The 25,757-nt window shown below is 45.9% G+C and overlaps 2 protein-coding genes across 4 annotated transcripts in view; both read right to left on the reverse strand.

The window, feature by feature from the left end:
- LOC120947541 (alpha-tubulin N-acetyltransferase) overlaps nt 1–25,757 on the reverse strand; it is a 600,156-nt gene that overhangs the window by 179,928 nt on the left and 394,471 nt on the right. The window lies entirely within an intron of this gene.
- Nucleotides 1–25,757, reverse strand: part of LOC120948163 (uncharacterized) — an 86,927-nt gene that overhangs the window by 26,736 nt on the left and 34,434 nt on the right. For all 3 annotated transcript variants that reach the window (XM_040364213.2, XM_040364210.2, XM_040364214.2), the window contains one exon: nt 14,010–14,046. The gene's annotated coding sequence lies outside the window, so the exon portion shown is untranslated. The remainder of the gene's footprint in view (nt 1–14,009; nt 14,047–25,757) is intronic.

A 25,757-nucleotide genomic window follows, 5' to 3' on the forward strand; every position in this document is an offset into this window, starting at 1 on the left:
CGCGACTTGGTTGGGTTTTTGTCTTGTTTTGGGAGTTGTTCAAAGCATACGAATTGGGTTTTTTGGGCAGTTTCTCTGATTTTGTCTTGCTTTTCCCTTAAATGTTTTTTTTATTTATTCCAAAGGAAACACTTTAAATATAAACGTCTTCCTTCGTCGAACAGTCAGCGGATATTACTCATATTTCTTCGCTTTGTAAGAAAACAGACGAGACACATTGATCGTCTAACGGAAATTCATTACTCTCGCTCTCTCTCTCTCTCTCTCTCTCTCTCTCTCTCTCTCTCTCTCTTTCTTACTGCTACCACTGCCCGTTTGGTTCGTATGGTTTATGGCTCTGCCAGGTTTTTCGGTAGCTCCTCCATATGGGATCGTACATCCTCGTACAGGAAGTTCATTAGCAGCAGCAGCGTCAATCGATGGGCCAAGGTTTTGCGAATTGAATGCCAATATTTCAAACCGTTTTGTTTTTTTTTTGGAACCTTCAACTTCAAAGACCACCCACCAGCTGATTCCGTTTGTCGAGGTCAGGGGCTAACAAGCTTATTGTTTGCAAGAGCTCCCAACAAAACCACAACCCAACTGGACCCACCCCAAATCTTCACGATCGCAACTCGATCTCGATCAGTCAGTTGCGCCCTGAAAAAAAAACCCCTAAAAACAGAAAGTCGGGATTCATTAGCGCGTACGCGGTGAACGATTTCGGTTTCCTGCCATTTCCACTTAATCGTTCGCCCACAAATCAGCGGAAAATGATTTACGCAGCTAATTTGTGGAAGCCTCCACTCGCGGTGGTGTTCATTTTTGCTTTCATTTACTGTCCTGCGCTAGGTTTGAAACTGTGGCTGTGGGTTTTGGGGGTCACCGTATGTCGCTCGGTCCAAGCTCTGTCTGGCGCCGCAACGGCCACCCTAAATAGCTGATTTCCAATTTCCTTCGCCCAGCCTTGGCCCTGGCCAGGGCTGTGTGTGTGTTTTCTTTCGGATCTTTGGTTTTGGACATTTGTGGCATAAATTGGTGGACGCTTTCTGCATGGGCAAAATGGCAAAACGCTCCACACTTTCCACTGGTTGCTGGGGATACAGTCTGCCCGTTAACCTTCAATCCCAGCAACAGCGTGACACCCGCGGTGATATCTTAATGGTGGTTTATGTTATTTGCCACACTGGATGACTTTCCCCTCGCTGTTTGTTATCCATCCCGAGGGATCGAACGGAGTGAGTTTTTGTAAGGGGTAAGGGTTGCTGGAATTTCGGCTGGAATTGCTAATTTTAATTTTTCGGCCTTGTTTTCCGTCCGCAGAGTTTGTTCGCTCGAAGGTGTTCCGTTGCTATCTTCATCTCATTGGACGCCCACAAAATCCCTGGCACCTTTGCACCGGTGTTGTTGGCAAATTGATTTTTGTGGAACGAAACTAAAAAGAAATGCCAGACGGCAGTTAAAAAAATCGCAGATTGAACGAACGACAGCGATATAAAAAGAGTGTGTGTATGTGTCTACCGTTGAGTGATTTACGGGACAGCAAATCGGCAGAACGTGGAATGTGTTCGGTGGCTCCCGGAATCCTGCCCCCTAGCTTGCGGCCAAAAACGCGCGCGGGACAAATCTTATCACGCGGCCGGACGCCGCGCCAGACAAAGATGAGGCTAATATTTTACCGAAATATTTGAATATTCAAAACGGCCCCGACCGGCAAGGGCATAAATGGAGCCCCCGATGGCGAGATGGCAGGATGTGTTGTTTGGCCAGCAAGCACACCGCCATGAGCCCATTGGAGAAGCCCGACTTTTCGGCTATTAAACGCTTCAGGTTCAGGTTAATTGCCAATCAAAATGCCATTGCCAAGTGGCAAATTACGATAGGCTGGTGGCGGGCGCAAAATTTGCGCGAAAGTTCGTAAACTGCGCCTGGGCTCGGTTGACCAGTGGTGCGCCTCGGTGCACAATTGATGGGTTGCGGAAGCTCGTAAAAATTTCATCCTTTCCCCCGCTTGTTGGCGGTGTTTCTTCTCTGTTGGTGGAGTCGAATGGAACCCCAACCGCACCGAGAAGTGTGTGTGTGTGTGTGTGTATTCTTGGTCGGAAGGAAACCAAATTGATGGTTGGGTAGTCGTTGAGGGCATTAATTTAACATGCTAATTATGAAAAACTGAGCGTTTTGCCGTTTATTGCACGTGCTCTGATGCTTTGGCGTGTTTTTGGTTGCTGCTGGTGTGTAATGGTTTTAATGAGCTGTCCCACACGGCACTTTGTTAAACGGTTTTTGGGTAAAGTTGTTAGTCTATCTGCAATCAAATACGATTGAAAACAGAAGAGAGTAAGAAAAGAATCTAACAAATCATGCAAGCAGTCTTTCTACCGAGTGAAACCACCGCGTTTAAGAAGTAAAATCCCATTCCTGAACCAAAGCCACTTTGCTGAAGTGTTTGTGTTTTGCGCTTTTCCAGAAAACTTTTGCCAACATTGAAGGCGTATTGGATGGTTTAATATCTAGTTACCGAATGGCACGTGGACTGAAATGAAACTACTTTTCAGCTTCGTCTAGTGGCAGGACGACCAGATCGAGGGATTTGCTGTAAGTTTTTTTTCCGCATAACTGAGATCCTCTCCCGGGACTTGGAGAAGCTGTTGCTCAAGCTTGTACTGCGGGAAAAGCTCCGAGTGGAGTGCGTTAAGCTTGCCGATATTAGTTCCGCGAGGGTTGGACGATGGGTTTACCGGTAAGGATAAGCGTGGCAGAGTATTTTATCGAACTTTGTGTGGAGCGGTGCATTCTTCAAAATCCGAACGTACAATAAATCGTGTTGTACTTCTTTTAGCTTTGGAGCGGAAGTAAGCTCTACAACCACGGCTGTGTATGCTGGTGGGATATGGAATGGATAAGGACCAGCAGAAGGAATGGGAAAATATTAATAAGATAGAAGCGAACATTGTGACATTTTTGTTTGCTGCAAAATATTTTATTTAATATATCTTAAAGAACAGTTCGTATCTTGCCGTGTCAGTCCTCAGTCCAAAAAGGGTCCACCATGATGTCAGTCAAAGCCATCCCAGAGCGGCACACTTTCATAGTTCCAAGTAGAAGCTTTCTTCAGCGCCTGCCCGTGGATGATCTGGCCCGAGCATTGCAAGCAATCGTAATTGTAGCCTTAAAGCGTAAATCTGCCCCTGTCTCTTCCGGATAACCGATTCCACAACCCCGGCGGGTGTAAATATCGTATTGCATGTTTGCTTTCACTACCCTGATTACTACCCCTTGGCCTCCAGTTTGCCGTCTTCGGGATCTTGTACCCATGGTGTCATGTGGCCTTATTTCATCCCGTGCCGAGAAGCGAATGCCCAGACAGACGAATCCCTCGGGGATAGATGAACCAGATGAAGCGTGGCACAGGGCCACGGGACGGAAATTCAATTATCTTAAAAACCCAAGAAGGTAGCACCACGGGCCCGGGACCACGGCGCTTAAAGAAATTGTGCCTTCTGGCAAAACTTATTCGCGCGCGACCAGAATCGCGGTGCTTTAAGCCTTCGGTACACAGAGCCGTCGGCGTCACCTTGACATCGTTGTCAATGTCGGTGAGCATAATTTAGGTGCGTGACAGTGTGTCTCCCCTTTAGGGCGGAGTGGTTGAGATAGCGTTTTTTTGGGTAGAACTTGCAAAGCAGGAAGGTAACCGTCAGGATTCCTGAAATCTTGACGGTAAGCGTGTAAAGTGTCGTCGTTGAGGAATTAGCACTTTGCCTGATTGCTGATGTCTATGCCGGTTTGGAGTTGGCAAAGTTGATCGAATTAGCAGCTTTGACATTGTTGGGATGAGCGAGTGGAGTTAAATGTCGATTTTTAGTGTGGAATAAGGCGACCGTGCTTTAAAATTGTAAAGCAAATCCAAGAAGTATCTAGAAAAGACGTCTGAAAGCAACAGTAGATTCTACAACCAATTATTTCATAATTTTGTAGCAAAATCGTTACTACATCTTTCGCTCAGATCCTCTCATCAACCAACCCCTTCCAGATCTGTCCGCAAGACACGTCAGAAAACAGTAAACGTACCACCCAAGCTACAGCATAGCTAATTTGCTTGAAAAAATAAACAACTTACCGCTGACGAGGAGAGAGAGCCAATAACTAGTGACGACCGTCACCTAAGCCCCATTTCCAACAACTTTGTCATTCGAGTGGCCAAGATGCGTAACTCCACCTTGGGCACATCAATGACCGAGGAGCCTACCGGCTCGTTTGCTGTAAGTGGAAACGTAAAGAATTCTCCCTCCCTGCTCCCTTCTCGAAAAAGCTCGTCTCGTAAATCAGCACAGCACACACACACATTTGCGCACCAGGAGGGATCGCGTAACCAAGCTGCAAAAGCTGGACGGCGACCCCAAAAGCACACACCGGCAGCTTGTTGGGCAGTAATGCGACACAAGTGCGCGCGTACTTTTGCACGCTTGGAATGATTGTTATTAGAAAATGACGAGAAAGTCAACAGATTGGCCGGACGGAATGGCAACGAAGCCTTCGTCCCTCTGTTTCTCTCTCTCTCTCTGTTTCTCGGCCAAGGGCAACCGGACGGCCGGCTGCCAACCTCAATTTACTGAGGCTGCCAGCTTTTTTTATGTGATGTTGACACCGAGACAAAGAGCACGCAGATTGCATCTTTCAGTCATTGCCAATGATGATGTTGCTGTTGTTGGGAGGAGATGAGCAAAGATGCCCAAACTATGACGTCTTGGCGGCTGTCGCTTTGTTTTTGCACACGAGCGATGATAACGGGTGCCTTCCCAATAACTAATTAGTACAGCCACGGAGCGTACGTCAGTGGATGGTAGCACACCGGGTCACACCAACCCCTACCAGGAGGGTGGAAATTGCTCGAAGGACCCGAGGATACTGATGACAAATCATTATAAATCGAGATAGCAAACGAAGCACCAGTGGAATGAATGATGTCGTCAATGGCTTCTCTCCGCATTGTGGAAGGAGAGGTAAAATGGTTACGAGCATATGTCTTTATTAGAAAACGGTCCTTCCTTCACCGACCCGGCGCACGATAGAAAGCTAGTGAAGATGGGCCGTGGACAGCAAAGTGTGACACCGAAAGTCACTACGTCGGTGGTCGTCCCTTTCCAAGTCCACGTGATGCCGTTGATGGAAAATTGAACCACCTCCATTTGACATTCGTTAGCCTACCAGCCATGGAATGGAACTGTCACCCTTATCCCTTCTCCCATTCCGCTTGCTTGGGCTACGTGAGGAGTAGCTTCTTCCTTCGCACTGCGCTAAGGGCAGCCATCATAAATCATGCAACTTTATGCATCGCTTCTGTCGCACTCGTTGGGTGGGATGGGTGCTGCTGCTAGGCAACTGATTATTATTTCCATTCAGCGCCCTCTGCCTCGTCTTCGGTGCTTGATAATTTTGCATGTGTGTGTCTGTTTATTTTTGTACCACGCCTCCGAGCAGTGTTTCGAGTCATTTTGTGTGTGTGTGTGTGTGTGTACTACTTGCAGCTGTTTTACTTACAACATTGCCGTTGCTTTTGTTTCCTTTATCGATTATTTTGCGGGTCTTATATTTTTACAATAAAAAAGGAAATGTTCGCATTGTCTTTTCGATTTGCCGAACAAAAGCTTTCTTTTGTACAATTGACATCGCGTGGAAGTGTTTAAGCATTGATGCGTGACTGTTTTTACGGTCCGCTTCCATAATGCTTAACAGAACAAGAGTTTTAATTCACCAACACAACAAAACCCAAACCCCAGAAAAGGACCCTTCACAACCGTTGATGAAGGGCGCATGTATTTAACACTTGCCGGGCGTTACAGTCAAACTTCCTCAGGGGCGGGAGGTACCTCATTACTGTTCATCATTGGAAAACCACCGGATGGAAGGACGCACGAGTGCGACGAGTGCGAGGGGAAGTAAACGTCAAAAAGTTAGTTCCTGCGGTTTTTTGTGCGCGCACGTACGCGGTCCCAGTAATGACGCAGTGCTGCAACCGCAGGGCTGACACGGCCCTGCGTCATGACAGGGGAGCGCTGGCTCCAGTTAATATGGGGGAGTTTACCTGGGAAAGTGCCGGTGCACAGTCGGCCGAGCTGATCGAAAGTGCCGCAAAAGTCCGTGGCACACGAGCTCTCGGGCGGTTCGCTTGCCGTTAATGGATGGATTTGCCCTGGGCCAGATATTTTGCGTTTAATAACAATAATCGTAAATATTCGTTCGTTACATGGAGCTGGAGTTGGTACATCCATTATTGGGGTGGTTATACCACACCGGGGGATTTGGTCTGGTTAGCTGGTTTGGGAGATTGTGTATGTGTGCGCTCAGCGGCTTTGAGAAGTAGTTCATGAATCTCCTGCAGCGATGAAGGTAACGTTAATTTATGAGGTATCGAAATTATGTTCATTTGCTCCATAGTTTGGAGTGGTCCTGCAAGCAAATCCTGGATTAAAAAGCCATTTTATAATTAATCAGTTGAAATTACAAACAATACAAAAGTATAATCAAACAAATTGCCTCCATTATAAATGGAACATCACTTACATTACTTTACAAGGTCTTTTAATATCCATTTCCCCTTCGCTTGTAATGTACTGCCTCACCCGTTACTGGACTGTACACCGCCATTCTAATTGATTTCTACAGTCAAACATTTCACAGATTACGACGACATTATATACCGAAGTACTCCAGCCTAATGTACACCCTACCGTGCAACAAGTGGCAACTTTACAGCACATCCCGGCAAACGCGTCCTCTGTTTGCGATACAATTACGCATTACTTATTAATATTATACACCCTTTCTTCTCTCCCTCCTTCCTTCTCTCTCAGGAAAGCCTTCCTCGGCTCGTCTACAGCGGGCAACCCGTCTCGAACACGAAACCACTTTACCTGTCTCCGTGTCGACGTAATCTAGCAACGCGTAAACCAAACCGGCATCGAACATCGTTTGTTTGCGTAAAGTGGTCACCATTGTAAAGCGGAAACCTACCAACCAACCGCACATACTGCTTCGAGAGTCCTCATTTCTCCTATTTTGTCTGCTTGCTTGTCTCGTCGGCTTTTCGTTTTTTTTTTTTTGCTTCTTGTTGCTGTTTCTGCCAATGTCTTGTGTCTCGGTCCTTGGACCTGGATGGAGTGGCCCGGGACAATAAAATGATATGTTTATTTATTTTTTAATCCAATATTATCGATCCAATCCAATGGTGGTCGTTCCACGTTGCTGTGAAGGTGGAACCGGGGCATAGTATGGAAAGGATCGTAGAGAAAGGATTAACGTCATTCGGCTTACTTTATGCGCTCGTCGGGATGGTATCATGCTTTTTTAATTCTTCTCGGGATGTTATGGGTAGGACATAAAAGGAAGAGTAATGAGGATAAGCTTATGGAGTAATTAATAGGCGAGAGAGGGATAGTAAAAGCAAACGGTACGCATATAGAAGATAAGAGGAACTATACGAGTGTTTGTTGACCGAGAAGGAGGCAGTTACTGTTTATCTAGGCAATATTGTTTTAATTTCCATCTAGATTGGTCTTTGGAGAAAGATACTCCAATCATAATATTATTAAAGGTGATTTCTACTTGACATATTTGTGAGCTGTTGTGGTTTAGTAAGAGATACTTTGTCCATATTCAATAGATTCAAGGTTCAAGTGGACATGAAACACAACATGACATTGTAGCTGCTTTGTACATTGATTTCTGATGTCATCCGTGTACTGTTCTACGGAGTAATCCAGAATTTTGATTATAGAATACAAGGTTCATCCTTAACCTCCAACAGGTACAGCAGAACCGTAAGCAAATCGATATTTAATTTGCGGAGATTGTAACAGTTGCATCGGATATAAGATTCAATTCGGCCCAATTTTGTGGTTTAGCCCGTAGAACGACTGTTTAAAAATGTATTCAAGTGAGTCTATCTTCTAAATACTCACATGATCGGCTTGAAGCATACGAAATTTAACCATCCACTCGTAAAGTCTTGTTGTTCGTTCTTTGGCAACCGTTCGCATACTTCAGATCACACAGCACACAACATAAACGATGCATCATACCTCTTTGTGTACATGCATGTAGTGGCAATAACGTCCTGAAATGTAACTGTCCAACCTTAGCATATCTAAGGACTCTTACCATATCATCTTTACTCCTCCATTTCGCTCCAGATAAGCCGCCTAGTTTCGTATGTAAACGAATTGTATGGAGCCTTCGAATGACAGCGACAGAAAGGAACGTTGGGAAGTCACAAGCTGAGCCCAGCAACTGAGTCCAACATCAGGACCGGGCCGTACGCAATCATGCCGCGAAGAAAGGATGCACTTTAACTCGATGCTACCGCCATCTGTGGCCAGGGTTGTAATTTACCTGTTAAGCCGTCATCAGGCCCGGTGAAGTCAACCCAATGGTTGGTTTGCGAACGAGTGTGCGCTCCTCCTTTAGACTTCGGTGGTTCTTTTGGGTGTGTGGAGGCCCCGTAGTACGCTTTCTCGACAACGTTTGGTATTGTGCACCGGTGAAAAGTCGAACTATCTAACCGTCCAGATAGCTGTAGGTAGCTTTTGGGAGGGGAAGCAAACGAGGGAACTTTTCCAGAGGCTTTCTGAACGACAAAGCACACAACAGGGTGGGGTTTTGGGTGGGCGTTATGACGGGGGAGATTTGGCGCGTTCCCATGTTCCTGCCTGTCACACACAAACACCCAGCCAAGAGCTAGTTTCCCTGGGCAAAGGGGTTTGCAATGTGCTCTCCCAATGTGCACGTCAGCTGCCGTTGTTACTGCAATTTCACCGCAGATGGTATCCCGCCAGGAGGTAATGGGCGGGTTTGGGTTTGGTATGGCCCGGGCTGCTGCCGAGCTGGCCATTCGCTGCACATGGTACAAAGTGGAGCAAAGATAAGTTTAAATAGGGACAGAGGCAACTCCCCGGCACACGGCGCGACTGTTCCGGAATGTGTACGCAGCGCTGGAGTTGCACGTGTACTGTGGCTTACAGCCTACTTCGGCCGTAGGCTAATCCGAACGAGGTAAAACGGTGCATTTGTGCGCTAAACTTTGCAAACACTGTACTGTGGGTTCATGAAATGGATTAATGATTAAAACATATGGCTTTCATGTCCCAGTTGATTGACTTAATATCATGACCTAAGATATGAGCAAAATGTTAAGATGTATTTTTAAATAATTTAAATTCCACTTATACATTTTAATTATACATACAGATATTACATCGTTAAAAGAACAATTTTTAATATTTTTTTAAAGGTCAAGGTTCTAAAATATTCAAATCATTGTCGTAACTGTGGCTCACTCAATTTGTTTAATACTATCTCTTTAACTGAAAACCTCGAAAAACTCCCGCCACCTGTAAGCACCACTCGACTACTCAAACGCATTTTGTCGGAAAATTTGTTTGCCTTCCTGATTAGGGGGCAAATTTTCCCTTCCGTAGCCCTCTTGTGTACCCCTCGACTTAAGCCTTATATGTTGTAAACTAGCTGAAACATGAGATGATGCTCCACGACCACCGGTAAGCAATAATGCAACAAACCGCGAAGTGCACACGATACCATCGAGTGCTGGTGGTGGTGGTGCTAGTGCTCCGTGCCGGTGTGAAGCCAACGTCGATAGCAGCTTTGAAATGTGACGACATAAAGCGCATAACGGGAGCGGAAGCTCAAAAGCCCATGAACATTTAAACGAGAGTAGTTTTCCGTCGAGATGCTCCGACACCACTGCTGCTTATGCTGCTGTTGCTACTTCCCTGGATCCCCGGGTCGAATGCGTAATGTGCTACACCTGTTGGGGCGCATTAGTGGGGGGAGCCCATTTTTCTGTGCCCTCCGACAAGTGTCTATTATGGTTTCCTGTTTACTAAGCAGCCCGGTTAGCAGTGTGACGTTTGCAGCCCAGCGCTGCGATCGTGATCGTGGACTTCAAGAAGCAGACGCTTGGAAGGAATGACGATCCAGATTTTATTGCTGCAAAGTGACAATATCTTATCTTACTCTAAAGGAGATCTTCCTTGCTCTTCCTCTTTGAATGAAACCACTTAGTTAAGTTCTTTTACCGTTAACGAGAGAACTGTTATTGCTGGAGCTCTGGAACGTCTCACTTAATTACGGCAACGAGGCAAACGCTTAGCATGACTTACTGTGGTCAATTTGTTTAAGGTAGCAATCAATTTTTGTAGCAAATCTTAAGTGAAGACCTCTCCATTAGCAGGTGTTCGGCGAAGAGGTCCTAACCGCACTCCTTCATTCCCGCCTAGCAGCGGCGCAGATGATGTTTCACCAACGTTTGGCCTCGTTACACGAGCCTCGGCACCGCGAAAGACAAACATTAATTTCTTTTCCCACACGGGCGATGCGCGCGCGCGCACACGTTTTGCGAATTGGAGAAGATCGTGATAAGAGCTTGGGTGTAATCGGATTTCACATTCCGTTAACACTACCTCCCCCCCCCCCATGCCCTGGTAGTGAGGAGTCGGTCGGATAGAAACAAGAGCCTACAAAGCCGCTCGAAATGCTCTTGGATGATGAAGATCGGGCGATGAGTTTGCAAAAGAGCGATTAACAGTTGCCGGAAAGCCCGGCATTTCCCATTTCGAAACTGAGTCCACAGCCGACTCGTTGCAGTGATGATGAATGATGGACAAGAACCATACCCATCGCCGTTCCGTTAGTGCTGGCGCAAGAGGGAGTCGTGCGGCTTGAAAAAAAACCCAGCAGGAAGGTTAAGATTAAGACCTTCCACGGGACGGTGCTTTCTCATGGTGGGAGGTACGGAATCCAATCCCGGCCCGCTCCCCGGGTCGCACAAAAGCTAACCGTGTTGTGCAGCAAAACACTGGCACACAAAAGGAAATGGAAAAACTAACAGCGAGAGCCAAACAAAAAGGCCCCGCGCCACGCAGGCCGCCGCGGTAACATATCGGAAACGTGTGAAGCCATGAATCAGCTGTGGAATTTTCTTCACACCACAAGGTACAAATCGAATTCACCGGATCGACCCCAACCGACGGTCCGGCCCTCTTCTTTCTTTCCCCCCCTCAGTCAGTTGGAATGTACTGGGGAGGCACCGCGGAAAAAAACAACCCAGCAAAAACCTTCTCGCACCTTTTGTTGCCGCGCGCGGACCGTTTGGGGGTTTGATTGATTGATTGATGCTTACCGATTTCTTCTAATAACATTTTACAAATGCTCAGCCCCTCTCTCCATCTCCCCTTCCCCATCTCTCCATTTGGGCTTGTTTTCGCGCGAGCAAGCACAAAAGAGGAGCTCTCTCGAACAACGGCAAAGGAAAAACAGAAAGAAAACGGTAAAAAATAAAGCGCAGCTCGTTGATTTGAGACAAACAAACTGGCATCGAACGGAAACTCGGATGCTGGGGTTGCTGGGGCTGCGCCATGCCGGCAACAATGACGAACAGCAATGGGAGGACATTTGGGACGAGGGCGCGTACGGCCTCTCGCAATCGATACCGCTTGCTTACCCAGCTGAGTGGTATTAATTTCGCGAAACGAAGGCAACACTGTGTCGTCGTCGTCGGCGGCGTCGTGAGCAGCAAGGGGTGTGCGAAATGAATTGAAAATGGGAGGGAAGAAGGAAAGGAAATCGAATAAATAAAAAAAATGGTGGTTGTTTGAGAGGTTTCTCCCGCTCCGCTCCGGAATCAATAATATCGTCAAACAACAATCATCAACGTTGGCATGTGTATTATATTCAATTAACTGTTAATTCTTTGCGATCCTTTCATACCGGGGGCCGGGGAGCATGCTTTCGTTTTGTTTGGTGCGTGGTGCGGTTCGCGTTTTTGCACATTGATGCTGTTGTTGCCATCTCATTGTTTGTGTTGTTTCTAGCGTGCATAGTGCAATGGGGAAGTTTGAATTTCGGTGTGGGGGGGAAGTGTTGTTTGTTTATCGGTTTTACATGGATTATTTTTGATGATGATGTATACAGGCATTTTTCTGGGATTTTTTATTCTTTTTTTCAACTCTATTGAAGTGATTACCTGAACTCAAGATGTTTTTATTCTCTGTAAATGTTATTCTTATTTAAGTTTTTGTTTTTGTTTTCTACTTGATGTAATGGTGTGTAATGATTGTGTATTACTATTTTTTTATTTTATCTTTTTTAGAGACTTTTAAGTACTCAATGGTTGCTTATCATATTTCTGTCGTTTGCATTATTTAATTTGGAAAAAAATAATTTGTTTCAGTAGTTTTTTTATCTACTCTTGCATCTTTTCTTTACAATTTTGTCTTTCTTTTCCCCACAAAAAGGTACGTGTCTAATGCAATCTGCGCACTTCGCGTGCCCTAACACCCACCTGTGTCGTACACAATTTGATACGCAATAACCAAATTCTTACAGCCATAACCACATGCACACACATACACACACACTGCACGCACAAATAACTCATCACCGTTTGGCCGCGTGCGTGTTTGATTGGTCCCGGTGTGTTTGCTTGGAAGCGAAGCAAAACACGAACAGTCAGCCGACCGACGCAAGCCGCAAGGTTGGAGAAGGTTCAATTTCATGCAAATCACCCATTTAATGCCACCTGAAACCTATCAACGATCGCCCGAATTGTTGCCCTCACCTTTATCCCAAAAGGGATCATTTTGTGGGCACTGTTTCTGTTTTGTTTGGGGGGTTGGTTGGTTTTGAGCCTCCCGTTCCTTTGGTCTTTCAATACGGAGGCTCCAGAAGGTGAAATCGAACACTAGGATATGTGAATTGGGTGGGTTTTTGGTGTGCGTGTGTGCTCTTTAAGTGGTTTCCACAATTCCATTAAAGCGAGAGCCCATTTGGAAAAGTCTTTGGTGAAAATCCTCCCAATCCGTAGGGGGGATTTGCAGCTTAGTTGTAGTTTGCTGGGAGAAGAAGTACCTTTCCTGTATGGTTTATTGACTGATAAAAGGGTATGCGGAAGTGTCCCCGAAAGACGTTTCTACCCCAGGTATTGTATCTGTAGAGCCTACCAGAAGCTTTACAGAGTTTCTCAAACCCGCTTAACACAATTACCAAATATCTCGAACGCTTAAAATACATTTTAATAAAGTTTATGGTAACTCAAACTATATGTGACTCTGACAGTGGGGGCCTTCACGATTCTAGTTAGTTTTTTGTATGGAGTTTGACTGTTGGAGGCTAAAATCATGTAAACAATCCATACAAAACCACACAAAAAACTAGCCTGCGATTTTCAGTCTAGAAAGTTTTAGCCTAAAAGCTAGAATTAGATTCGAGTACCTGCTCGAAAACACGGGTTTGTTTAAATTTATCCCAAGGTGCATTAAAGAAATCACGTGATCGAATCTGGAATCAAAGTGTATGTAGTCCAGGTGGTGTCATAGCATTTTTTATAACCAAATTTGAATAAAACTTTTTGACAGGATGGTTGAACATTTTTGTTCAAACAAGCTTTCTGGAAGCTTGACGAATACACAAAACATTCTTTAAATCTTCATTCAAAAGTAGAAGCGATAAAAATCAGCCTTCTAAATTCATACACCTTGGGATAAGTTTACCTGTATATTATATTCTCTTAGATAGCTGCTCGAAAACTGCTATACAATGCAAACAGCTGACAGGCTGACATTTCAGCCTACGAGCTTCAAACGGAAAGGGCCCCAGTGTTGAAATGGGATTTTACGGATTGGAAATGAAGCTTTGAGAGGTGAAGTGGATTAAAGAAACCTAGTAAGGGAATGCATAAGCTTAAGTTTTTAAAGATTTTAACACCCAAAATTGAGCATAAAAGTATTCATAAGAACTGTTAACGTTCTTAAATGGATCAATTCACAGATTTCATCGAACTTCTAACAAACTTTTCTCTTGAAGTTAAGCCAAAAGCTTTGATGTTTGCGATTGCAAATCTGAGTGTAATAGTTAAAAACCTTCTTCTGATTAGCGAGTGTGAAAATAATGTGTACAAGTTTTGGCCTCGGAAGCTTTCTAAGGACAAAAAAATCTAAAGAAGAAGGGAAACTTACCGTAAGTCTTGTAGTCTTGTTGAAATGCTTACAAATCCTGGAAGGAAAAAGAGTAAACCATATGGTGATATATGTTTCATAGAAGTAATGTAGTTGTAGTTCATTTGGAAAGTTTATAAGCATATAACAATAATATAGAAAAAGGCACTTTGTGTCTTACAAAAAAAAAAAAAAAATCAATCAATGTAGTCAGCAATTTATTTTTTCCCCCATTTCTATTACTCCTATTCGCACTTTGAACTGGGAGCTGGACGCGTGGATAAAGGGGTTACAAACTAACAAAATGTGCGTGATAAAAACGCGTGTGCGCACGAAAGAATGTGTGCATGACGCTTATGCATGCAGACGTAGCCACGCATATAGATTGCAATTAGCATACATTTCACACATGTTGCACCGGCATGATGTGTGTCCCATTTAGTGGCAGCAGCTTTGCTGATGGTGAAGGATTTTGTTATTATGTTTTGCGCTCTCCGTTCGCTCTGCGGTTCTATCGGCGGCGGTTGAATGCGATTTTTTGCTGTTGTTCCTTTGAATGACACACTGTTCCGTGTTGGAAAAAAGTGGCAAAACAAAACCTAAATTCCAACGGTGTGGATGTGTGTGCATTGAATATCAATGAGGTAACGATTCGTATAATTTGTGAAGCAAAAAGAAAATAAATATTGCCCATAAAGTGTGATTAAATCGGTAGCCCTCGCGGGAGAGCACACTTTTGAAAGACTCATTATTTATAAAACAAAAGGCAAGCCTCCGAGGGGGGCAATGGAGAAAGTAGGATCGACCCGAGTGGGGGAGAAGGTCATATGTTTCGTCGTGTACGTAAATCCCTTTACAAAATGCGTTTCCGTTGGTCGGAGCAGGTGCAGTTCTCGAATTACAACAGGAAAAAAACAAACACAACAATCTTTCCCTCTATTACAAAAGCGAAAAAACAAACACGGCGCAAAGTGTGTTGTGTTGTTTGCCTTTCAAAATAATAAAGCGCGCTTTTCCGGGAACGAGATGCCCTCGGAATAAGATTTCACACTTCCGTGGCCGCGACTGCTGACCCAGACCTGGCTAGTTGCTGTGGTTCTCTGCCCTTCACCGTCTGCAAAATGGCACACACCACCTTTGGTCTTTTTTCCCACTAGACACTCCACACACACTTACACACTGCCTGGCTTGGGTGAATGTTTGCATAACCGACCTCTTTATGGTCATGCAAATCCGGAAGAAACACACACGGCTGCCGTTGTGACGGCTGAAGTTGAGAACTAAGAAGGTGGCAGTTCTGGCCTCTGCCGGTCGAAATGGTTGCGTGTTATGCTACACGGGCTCGAGTGGTCGTCGTCGTCGTCGTCCTCCTGTTCCGTCATAAATTACCGTACACACAATGCTCGGCCCGCGAAAGACCGCGCCAAAAGTCGTTGGTCTCTGCGGTGCAAATGTGCGTGGCGGTTAATGAGCTGTAAATGGTTTTGTTTCAGTGGGTCCGAAGTTTGCGCTGAGGCTCCACATTTGCGACGCGAACCTAAACGGGCGACGCTGTTAACGTGTGTAAAATGGCGCCTTCGATGAGGTGACGCTGTCAGCTGCATGTGTCCCGTGTGGGATAAATGGGATAAATGCTGTGCACAACGGCACAGCGTACAGTGTACATGCTTTATCGGGTGATTTGTCGAGCGGCTGAGGGGATGGCCCTCAAGGGTGAACAGTAACAATAGGTACCCTTTTAGAAAGGTTTTCTTGCCAGCGCTGACTCCAGTCTTATGCTTTGAACCACTACCAGCGTTCACTTCCGCTTCGCTGATGGACGAGCAAGCCCGGGAGTCGCTCATGTGCTTGACGATGATTTACCTGCCAGGCCGCGCACGGGTTGGGGTTCGGCTGTGAAGGAAGTCTGGAGTGCTTATGTTTGCTGCAATCGGCGGGCGCTGTTGTATTTACACGGGGCTTGGCTCGATTATGTTCTTAATGTGCGCGTGGGTAGGTAGGTTTGTTTTGCTGTAGTGCCACTTGTCTGTTGATCGAAATGGAAGCACGGCCTGGACCGCGTGGCAAGTAGTTTGCAAACTGATGTTAACCTCCTTTTTGTTTTAAAGTGATTTTAACATGGTTTTCTGAGTGGTTTACCGTTACCTCGACATCGGTTTGCTGTTAAAGTTTATTTTATGGTTTTATTTCAGTGCTGATTCAATTTTCAAGTAATGCATGATGCGCTCATTGTAAACAAATAGGTAGGGAAGAGCTTTCGAGCTTACATTGTAACAATTGCATTAAATAAAATGGATAAAAAATGATGTTTTTTGTGGGTTTATCTTTACCCGGACTAACAAAATGTTGATTGCACATTAAATTACATTATCCCATGAGTCAGCAGACACAATTTATGCATCTATCAGTTGAACTCTAACTGTGATTACCAAAACAGTGAAGCAACATGGAGAAAGCGCGAGCGATCAAAGAACGGGACACTTCGTAGCGTCTAAATTATCAGATCATTGAAAGAAAGCCCGGTTCCGAATCGCCGACGACCCTCAGCAACTTGAGGTTCCAAAGGAAGCTGTACATGAAGAACAAGGGACATTGCTGCATTAGCTTGGCCGGGAGGTCGATGCAACCGGCCAAACATGGTGAATTAGTAACTGGGAAACATGAATCAACATATCAGGAAGCAGAAATCGCGTCCACTGGCTTCGCAGTGGCAAACAGTGGCGCCAAAATTCAATTCGATCATTTGAAACGAATTTTGGCATAATTTCGATATGACACCCTAGTCTGCGAACCGGGGCAACAACTCCCAGATGCGTCTTTTGGAAATTTTGTGGACCAACATGGTGCAAAAGCTCTACTCAAACCATTTTGTAGCGATAACTGAGGATAAAATTTCTTCGTCCGCCATGGAGAAAATTCCGAGTAACTGACGACACTAAGCTCGCAAGTTGTAGATTTATTTTTGCTAGTTATCTTCAATAACCACCTTCAAAAGCATGATCATGGAAGGAAATTATCTCTTTTTTTTTCTACAGTCAACCGAAAAAGTTCATTTTTAATGCAAACGTTATCAAAAAAGTAGTCAAGCACAGTGCACAAATGGGTATACCATATTAAAAGCTAGTATCGATGCTATTCGGACTATAGAAATTCATCAACTATTTTAAATTCCGTAACATTGAACAATTGCAGCATATTCCTGTCAATAATCGCTGAGTTGCAGATTTTTAATTTTGCTACAATCGCAGATTTTTTGCGTCAATCGTACCACACTGTATCAATGGCATGCGCTTTAACCCCTCTCAAAGCAATACACTTCCTGTCCAGATGGCCTAACTTTATCACCCACCCATTAGAGCGTTCAAGGTAACTGGGGGGGGGGGGGGGGGGGGGGGGGGAGCATCCATTAAAGTTTTTGCTCACGCTTCTCACGACCGAGCGCACTGCTCGTACCTGTTGCTGATGAGTGCAGTGCAGTGCGCCACAACACTGCGGAAAACGGTACGCAAATGGTGGTCGCGTTTTTTTTACCGCGCATCCCCCTTTGCGAAGAAACGCACACCATCGCCCCGAGAAAAGAGGGGGGTATAAATATTTGTTCAGCAAATTCCGAGCACTTGTGGCTTATCAAACACTCACACTTTTTCAATTGCAGCCGCGTTGCGTCACTAAAAGAGTGTAATGCGGTCTGTGGACCCCTTGAGCCGGCAGGCGGATGTGGAAAAATGGTTCTATGTACGAGCTTGTTTGTTGGTTTTCCCCCCTACAGTGCAGCTTGTATGAAGGCAATCGATGGCCGAGCCCGATAAGGCACGATAGAGCACTTCCGATAATGGGGGGGCAACAGGGTGCTTACCAATCCAAACATGTGTAATCGGGGCCGTACAATGCTGACCCACTTGATTGGTAAGTTTATGGGAGTATGTGTGTGCTGTTTTGCTGTGTTTTTATTATAAATTGTATGTGTCCCTTAGTAAGGTCAAGCTATCAATCGCATCCCTTTCAATACAGGGAAGAAGTAGTGTCAGAGGATAAGGAAATGAAAATTCCAATGCAAGAACCCGGCCCGGGCTAACACGTGTCATCATAATCTTTTGCCTGCAGGCACCGCACACATCACGTGTTAACACGTGAAGCTGTGAAGCTCCCCCCCCCCCCCCCCAAGATCTTTATCGGGAGGGGGGAGGCCATAACGCACGTCAGCGCTTGTGTGTTGGCGTGTTTGTGCGGTGAATAAAATCATCATCGCCACCAAACAAGCTCGCGTCGGCACGCGTTAGGTTTTGAGGTGAACAGCCGTACCCCGTTTTATTTTATTTTTTCCAAAAAAACGACTGAGAAGCTGGTGGTGTAAAGATTACCGTCGACCAAACATTCATCGTCGTGCCGGGCGTGGAGAGATTGTGGAAGGTGCTGAAAGTCATCCATCCGTCGGGCGGCGTTTGTCGCGCGCACCGTTTTCTCACGATAAAAACTTTTCACACGCACACACTGCTAGAGTGTTTATGGCACAATAACTTACCGCGTGCTAACAAGTCACACAACGCTCGAGAGGAGGGTGTAGTGATCCACACGAGCGATGGGGATACATGTATGGGGTACATCAATCCCAAATGCCAAACGATTGCCGGATGCCGGCACGAAAATCAGGCACTTTTTCCGGCACCGAGCCACCCAGCACGCGATAGGAAACTGAAGGAAGGTGTGAACCTGCATCCCTTCCCCCCCCCCCCATTCGCCCTTCCTTTTACACCCTCTCTCTAGCTGGGCGTCAAATAAAAACGGACCGATTCGAGTGGAACGAAATGATGCGGCTTCCTTAGGATACCGGCTGTAAGCTGATTACGTTAGCGAGCGCCCATTCGAAGGGTGTGGAACGGTTCCAGCACACGACCACGTTGTTTGGGGAGTGACTGATATGATGCTGCGGGCGCACACACACACACATCACGACACGACACGACATGCCACGCCTCTCTCTCTCTCTCTGTGTCCAGGTCCACGGCCAAGGTGTGGGTTGGGCGAGTCCCGCCTGACAGTGATATAAAATTACTGCCGGAACTGACATTCTTGCCGGTGCGGTTTTGTGGATTTCTCTCCTTTCAAGAAGGTACTGCATCTTGCCCGAAGAAAGCAACGAAAAGAGGTGCGGCAAACGCTCAGAATGGCTGCTGCTGCGGCTGCCGCTCGTCGGAAACGGTTACATGATTGAGTGGTCCGATCTCAGCGCCCTGTACCTGTTCCTGTGGCATGGTGAGGTTCCGTTCGCATTAACGGCTCCATTTATATAGGTCAGTAAGTTAATGTAGTAAAGGTACCGTCGCTCCACCCGGGAAGGACTTCTCGCCATTGCCCTCACTCTCTCTGTATCTCTTTATTCTCTCGAGAAATTCCTAATCCATTGGGACGGGAAAGAAGTAGCAAAACAAAGGGAGTAGCAGTAATAAAAATAGCAACAAAAAATGAGCTCATATTATACTGGCCACAGTGCCCGTTTGCATCGCTTAATCAACCATTAAAAGGGACTGTGCGGGGAGGACCGGGGATTGTGTACGTGAGTGATACAAATCCGGCGTTCAAATGGAGCAAAAATGTGATTCGTGCATGAAAAACGCGATCCAACCGCGTGCCAAAAGGGTGCCGGCTGCCAGAGAAGAATAACTAATAGGTGGCAATTTGTTTCATAAATCCAAGGGTGCGGGTTTGGTTTTGTTTTGCTCCTCGTAGCGCGTCCTCGTTGGTGCGCAAAACGAGGGATTTTAGGGGCGGGCTCACGTTTTGTGTGGTCAGTCAGTTTGGTTTGGAATGGAATGTTTCGAGCTAAACTGTGGAATGTACAATCGCCCCTCGGGTGCCACCCTTTGCTGGCAAAATGTGTGAAGCTTTTTAACGATGGTTTGCTGTACTGACACCCTTTTGCCATTCCAAATCATCCTTTCCGTTGGCGTCAGATGACATTTACTTTTTTTTTGCTTTTACACTGAAGGGTGTTTTTCTGTGCTTAAGGACAGGTGAAGAAGAAGGATGTTATCGATACGGATGTGTATTTGGTGCAGATTTGACGAAATAAATCATTCCAACGGTTACAATGCAGAGAGAGAGAGAGAGAGAGAGTGAACCGAAAGATTAATTGCGGGTCAGGGTGGTCCAAGTGGTGGGAGCTGTGCTTGGGTCAGCAGACTCCGTCTGCAAGGGACCAAGGCCGGTGGAATGATCGTGATGGCAAGAGACAATTGATTTCTTTGTTAACCTCCGGGCGAGTACATAACATTACGTTGATAAATGTTATTACTTTGGCAGTTTTTTAACTTGCATTCGGAGATTGATAGCTGCAATTGACTGCTCGGGACTGCTCGTTTCTGCGTGCATTTTTGGGTCAAAATAGTCATTTTCGTGTTTTTTTGAACACGAGATGGCTTTTTTCCGTTCCACTTTCGCACCGTGACAAAGCTTCATGACAAAGGATCATGCTTTTTTTTGCTCCTCGCGCCTTACACGAGGTTGACACACATTTGGCGCACAATAATCACTTAACCGGTTCAGAGGTAAGGCGTGAAGTAATCGTTTCAGTAACAGTCCACCAAATTCCTACATAATTGCAGCATACCACTTTGCACCATTACGCTGGTTGGTGTTGGTTCGTTCCCTGCACATTAAGGCGTCTCCCATCGAGATGTGTTTAAGGTGAGTAAAAAATGAGCTCAAATTATAGGTATTTTCCAGAAGTGAAAAGCTGTTTGTAGGAAACAAGTTTTGTCGTTAAAAAATGTGTTTTCATAAAAGTTCATTTTTAAAACGGTGTGGTAATTTTATCCATTTCATTCCGGTGAAAGTAATATTATGCTACAAGCAAGGCAAACTTTCACAATTATTCTTTGACGTCAGCGTCGAGATTTGAATCGATTTAATTCGCTTTGATGTTCTCTGTTGGAAAGCAATTCTTCAAAGCGCGTCCATCTGGAGACTGCAAACCGTACGAAATTGAATTCAACCACCTCCATCGAGTACCTATTGATCGCACGGTGTACCAAATTCAAAACGTACTCGCAGAATAGAGAATAACTCCCAGTTTGCTTTAGATTGAAAAAGGAATATTTACTTTCGAATATTTTGTTCTGTATTGTGTCGGTGGCTTTGAAAGAATTGCTGTTTTTTTTTTAATTTTCAACCTACGATCACGTGCTATCAGCAGATAAAGGATTTCTTCCCTTTACCAGAGCGTTTTTTTATTTCATTCCCTCATCAAACCGTTGTGCACACACAAGCACACACACACACACACACACACACACACACACACACACACACACACACACACACACAAAAGCTCTCCTTGATCTCGGCGGACAAATCAAAAAGAAAGCAAGGGCGCTCGTGACAACCTTAAATAAAGTACATGGCAAGACTCGCCCCGATGCACAGGTACGGAATTCGCCCGTGTTATGCTCCGAACCATGCCTCGAACGGAAAAATGTGGGGCCTAAAATTCCTCCTCCTTGCGCACCGAAACTGACAAAGGAGACGGAGGCCGAGCGGTACAAACGATTGAAAAATGGAAAAATTGTCCTCAAAACCCACCCACCATTACACCACCATCACTTTTTTCAGCGGGGTACGCTTGTCCGCTGACCAAGCGCCGGTTGTGGACGTGCACGTGCAGCGAAGGAAAAGGCACCCAACCGCACCAAAGGAAAACAGAAAAGGTGTGTGTGTGTGAGCGCGAAGAAAAGACACGCGAAAAACGCTACCGTTTCGTTTGGTGGGCGCTTTTGGGCGCTACGACTATGACAATGAAAAGTGAAATCGGTTCAATGGACGAGCGCGCTACATAACGAAAACGAGGGGGTAAAGGAAACAAAAACCAAAACACAGCGCGAAACCATCGTTGCCTTTGGCTTTGGTTTGGCATTGGAGATGGTAGGAAGAAAGAAAATAGGTACGCGGGCCGTCCCATGTAACATAACCTCCCACTGCATGGGCAGAAGACAAAGAAAGTAAGTAAGGCGAGCAGAGCACAATTGCCCGCGGGTTGGTCAAGGTGTGCGCGAGCGCAGCCAAGCATGCGAACAGTGACGATGATCATGACGGTTATGATGGCGATAAGCGGGGTTGTCAAACGTAACGAGGGAAAGGAAACTAATTTTGGAGGTTTTTTTTTCTATTAACTATTTTATATTTAACATTATAATTAATGGTTCATTTAATGAATTGATGTGTGGCTTGATATGATTGCCGTGCATTGCCCGAAACAGCTCATTATTGTAGCACTATCTTCGGCATTATCTTAAACCAATCTAATGTCGTAGGATTCTTGCAATCAATGTAATTTACTGCAGGAAATTCCTTTCCCCTCTGACGAAGCAGTCAAAGATGTAACCATAACAACAAATTATCCCCTGATTTGTGCAGTTTGTGTGGACCTAATGGACGATAGACCGCGCTCAGTTTATGCTAATGAGCAGCCAAGCCGATCGCCCATTCATAACGATTGCCTTCGATTGATTCTCACTCAAATGTCGTACCGATTTATTGGGACCATCGCCCGCCCTGGCTGGAAGGCGTTAAAAGAGACACTTAAGATACACGGACACGGCCATCATTGGAGGCAACTGGCATCCCGAAAGTGTTTGTGTGTAGGCGTTTGCTTTCGTTTTGTCATCGCCGCGCTTGTGCGGCTTAACCGTGACTAGCCTTACTTTGCATAATGCCATCACGACACACACACACACTGGTGGCAAACGGATATACGCGCCCACACGCGTTTAGCAATAGATACACGGCGGCTTGATTAATGCCTACGCGGGCGCTACAGTGAAAGGATGCCGACCCGCGTCTTCGGTTCCGTTTTCCCTTTTCTTTGCTCTAATGATAACATAATTGGATGCCGCATTATCGATACGATCGAGCGCTCGACAGGGGAACACAATGCGGGTGCGGCTCCGGGCACCCGCTTGCTGAAAACCGTGTGCTATTAACGTGTCAAATTTAAACACTTCACCAGGTTGGGCACAACGAGATACGCGCCAGCAGAGCAGAGCTTATGAATGGGGCAAGATTATGTTTTTACCCTCCGCAGCCGCGTCCTCCTTTCCTTTTTCGATTCGTGTGAAATTATTGCTGATAATGACACCGCGCGAGAAAGAACGAACCGGGCGAGAATGGGAGGCCCGGAAGAAAATTGAGATCCAATTAAAGCAATTAGAAGACTTAGAAGTCTTTCACTTTCCTTAATGATGCTTGAGCGTCATTTCAGGACTGGGCTGGTGCTGAAGTACCAGCTATAGCTGGCGGGATCATTAAAATAGAGATGTTTGTATTGTGGGCTGCTGGTGCTGCTGCAGCTTGTTGAATGTTTCTCTTTATTTCCCACACCGCGATGCGCGTTTGCCGATACTTGTTTTATGTGTTCTAAAAATTGTCTTGGTCACTGGGAGTGTGAACCAGAAAGAAAGCGCAGAAGCGCTGAGAGAAATCAAGTACTTCGTCCAAGTACCCGGAGCGCCCCATTCCGATTCCGAGACGACGATAGAAGTACACCTCTCGGCATACTCGGTGACGTTGAACTGTTTTCTAGTCCCACTCCCTAGCTCCCTTTTTGTGCGCCGGTTTGACCCCCATTTGACCGTTATCTAAATGCATCATCGCACGTACGCGAGAGCGAGCGCTAACGCCACCGCGCCAGCACTTACAATAACAAAAAAAGCCGCCCTTTTCGTCCGCGTCCCCATGCTTTTGATGGAGCGCTAGCCGCGCGAAAGCGCAGTACAACAGGGTGTCCAAGGGTGCCGATTGATTAATGACTTCAATTCCCACCGGATTGATATCTGAAGCTGAAGCGACTCCGGGGAATGGTGGTAGCGAATCCCACCCCATTCAGTTAGCACCATTGTAGCCGATGGGTTCGCTCGATACTGTTTCGGCCGGGTTCGTTCGGTATCTTGGCCGGCTCATCGGAAGCCGGTTGTGCTGCGAGGACAAAGGGATGGGAGGATCAGATTGAATCGCCACCGTATCCATCGCCCCACCGATCATTGGCTTTGTGGTTGTATGCTTTGGTACAGATCTTTGGTGAAGGAAGCTCGATTGATCTTTGTTCTGCTGTGTGTGTGTGTGAGTGTGTGAGAGGTTGGGATGAATGGGATGATTGGCTGGGTAATGGGAGATGTAGTCGGAAAGATATCTTCCCCAGCGGAGGGCCCCGGGGATCGTTCGTCGTTAGCGGATTAGAAGGATAGGTGTCAAACTGTCCAGTCTGGACGTGCATCTGATCGGGTGCATTGTACAAGCGGCAAACGAAATGACACCTCACTTGATAATGGTGTTTGCTTTACGGATTGATACTGGTGTTTGGAATTTGACTGACTGTTTGATGAATGAACAACACACAACTTTGTCTTTGCACACTTTGCATGCGTCGAGCGGCTGGTTATGAAGTCGTCGTCCCAAGCGAAAATGCTTCTTTGAAGAACCTCGCCAGGCACAAACGAACTAATTAAAACCCAGCGCCAGCGGTACTCTGCTACCAGATGCAACTTCTACGAACTGCTCCCCGTTTACAAATACTCTCCCCAACTGTGGCACCCGGTTGTGGGGGTTTTGGTTTGTTTTGTAATATCCTTCCAAGAAGTCCGGCTTGGAAGGTTCCATTTTTTCTTCTTCGGGCACACTGGTAAACATTCAGTACGCCACCTTTGCCAGCATAACCCTTAACCCCGGCGTGTAACCTCTTTGTTACTATCGGTCTGTCCGGCTTGTCTGGCTGGGCCATACGATACGAGAACTGTACAAACTAATCAACCATCCAGCATGCAGAAATCAAATCAAGCAGAGGCAAAAGCAAGCAATCCCCTATCCCTCAATGGTACGCCATGTTATCGTGGCTATAGTAACCGAAGGATGAAACAGCTCTGGCGGATTTCTCTCGTACTTTTCTTGTTGTGGTTCTTCGTCGTCAGGTTCTTCGAAAACTGTGTGTGTGTGTCCTCTGCCCAATGTGTCGTTCTCTCCCTTACCTTCTTTTAGGGCATCGCACATTGTAGCACAAGTTAGCTCACCAAAGCTCTACCGGCGTGTCTCGGTGTGTGGAGTGTTGGGACGTGCCTTTTGATGGGTCGCTTTGTGTCATCCTGCCCGACCAGCCAGCGAGCGCAATGGAAGTGACTCTTCAGCCTCGAGTATTATGCAAATAGGTTAAACATGAATAACATGGAGCTCGTCATGAAAAGAAGTTCTTTTCATTAAAGTGAAGGTATTTTGCCATTCTATGTATGACAGTGCGAAACAGCACAAAAAAAGAGCAACTGAGGACACTCTGTTTTTCTTCTTTGGCCTTTTGCCTATTACTTGTGATGGTCTGCACGGTTTACACGTGCAAGGATGAACACACGAGATGAACTTAGAAGTTTGGATTTGGGCTAGGAAGTTTGACCACTGTGTACAGGTGGGGGTCGGAGGCTAGTCAACACAACTAGGTAATCGAAAAGTGTAAAATATATGAAAGCAATTTTAAAGTTCCCTTTACGCCATATCTTTGAGCTGTGGGTCCCGGAAGGAAGATACTAGCTAGTAGGGGAAAAAGTTCGCAAAAGATGCGTCCTAGTTTTTAATGGGATTCGAGCGACGGCGCAACTGTTTACACTAACGGTGCCGGATGTCGAATGTTGGCGCTCGAGGTTGGAAAAGTTTGCAAATAATCATGAATAAAAATTGCCTATTTAGGTGAGGGTAAAAAAGCGATCCCCACTAAACGGTTTTTCTGTTCCGGAATAT

Source organism: Anopheles coluzzii, chromosome 2 (assembly GCF_943734685.1).
Source record: "Anopheles coluzzii chromosome 2, AcolN3, whole genome shotgun sequence".
In the NCBI taxonomy this organism is placed as follows: Eukaryota; Metazoa; Arthropoda; class Insecta; order Diptera; family Culicidae; genus Anopheles; species Anopheles coluzzii.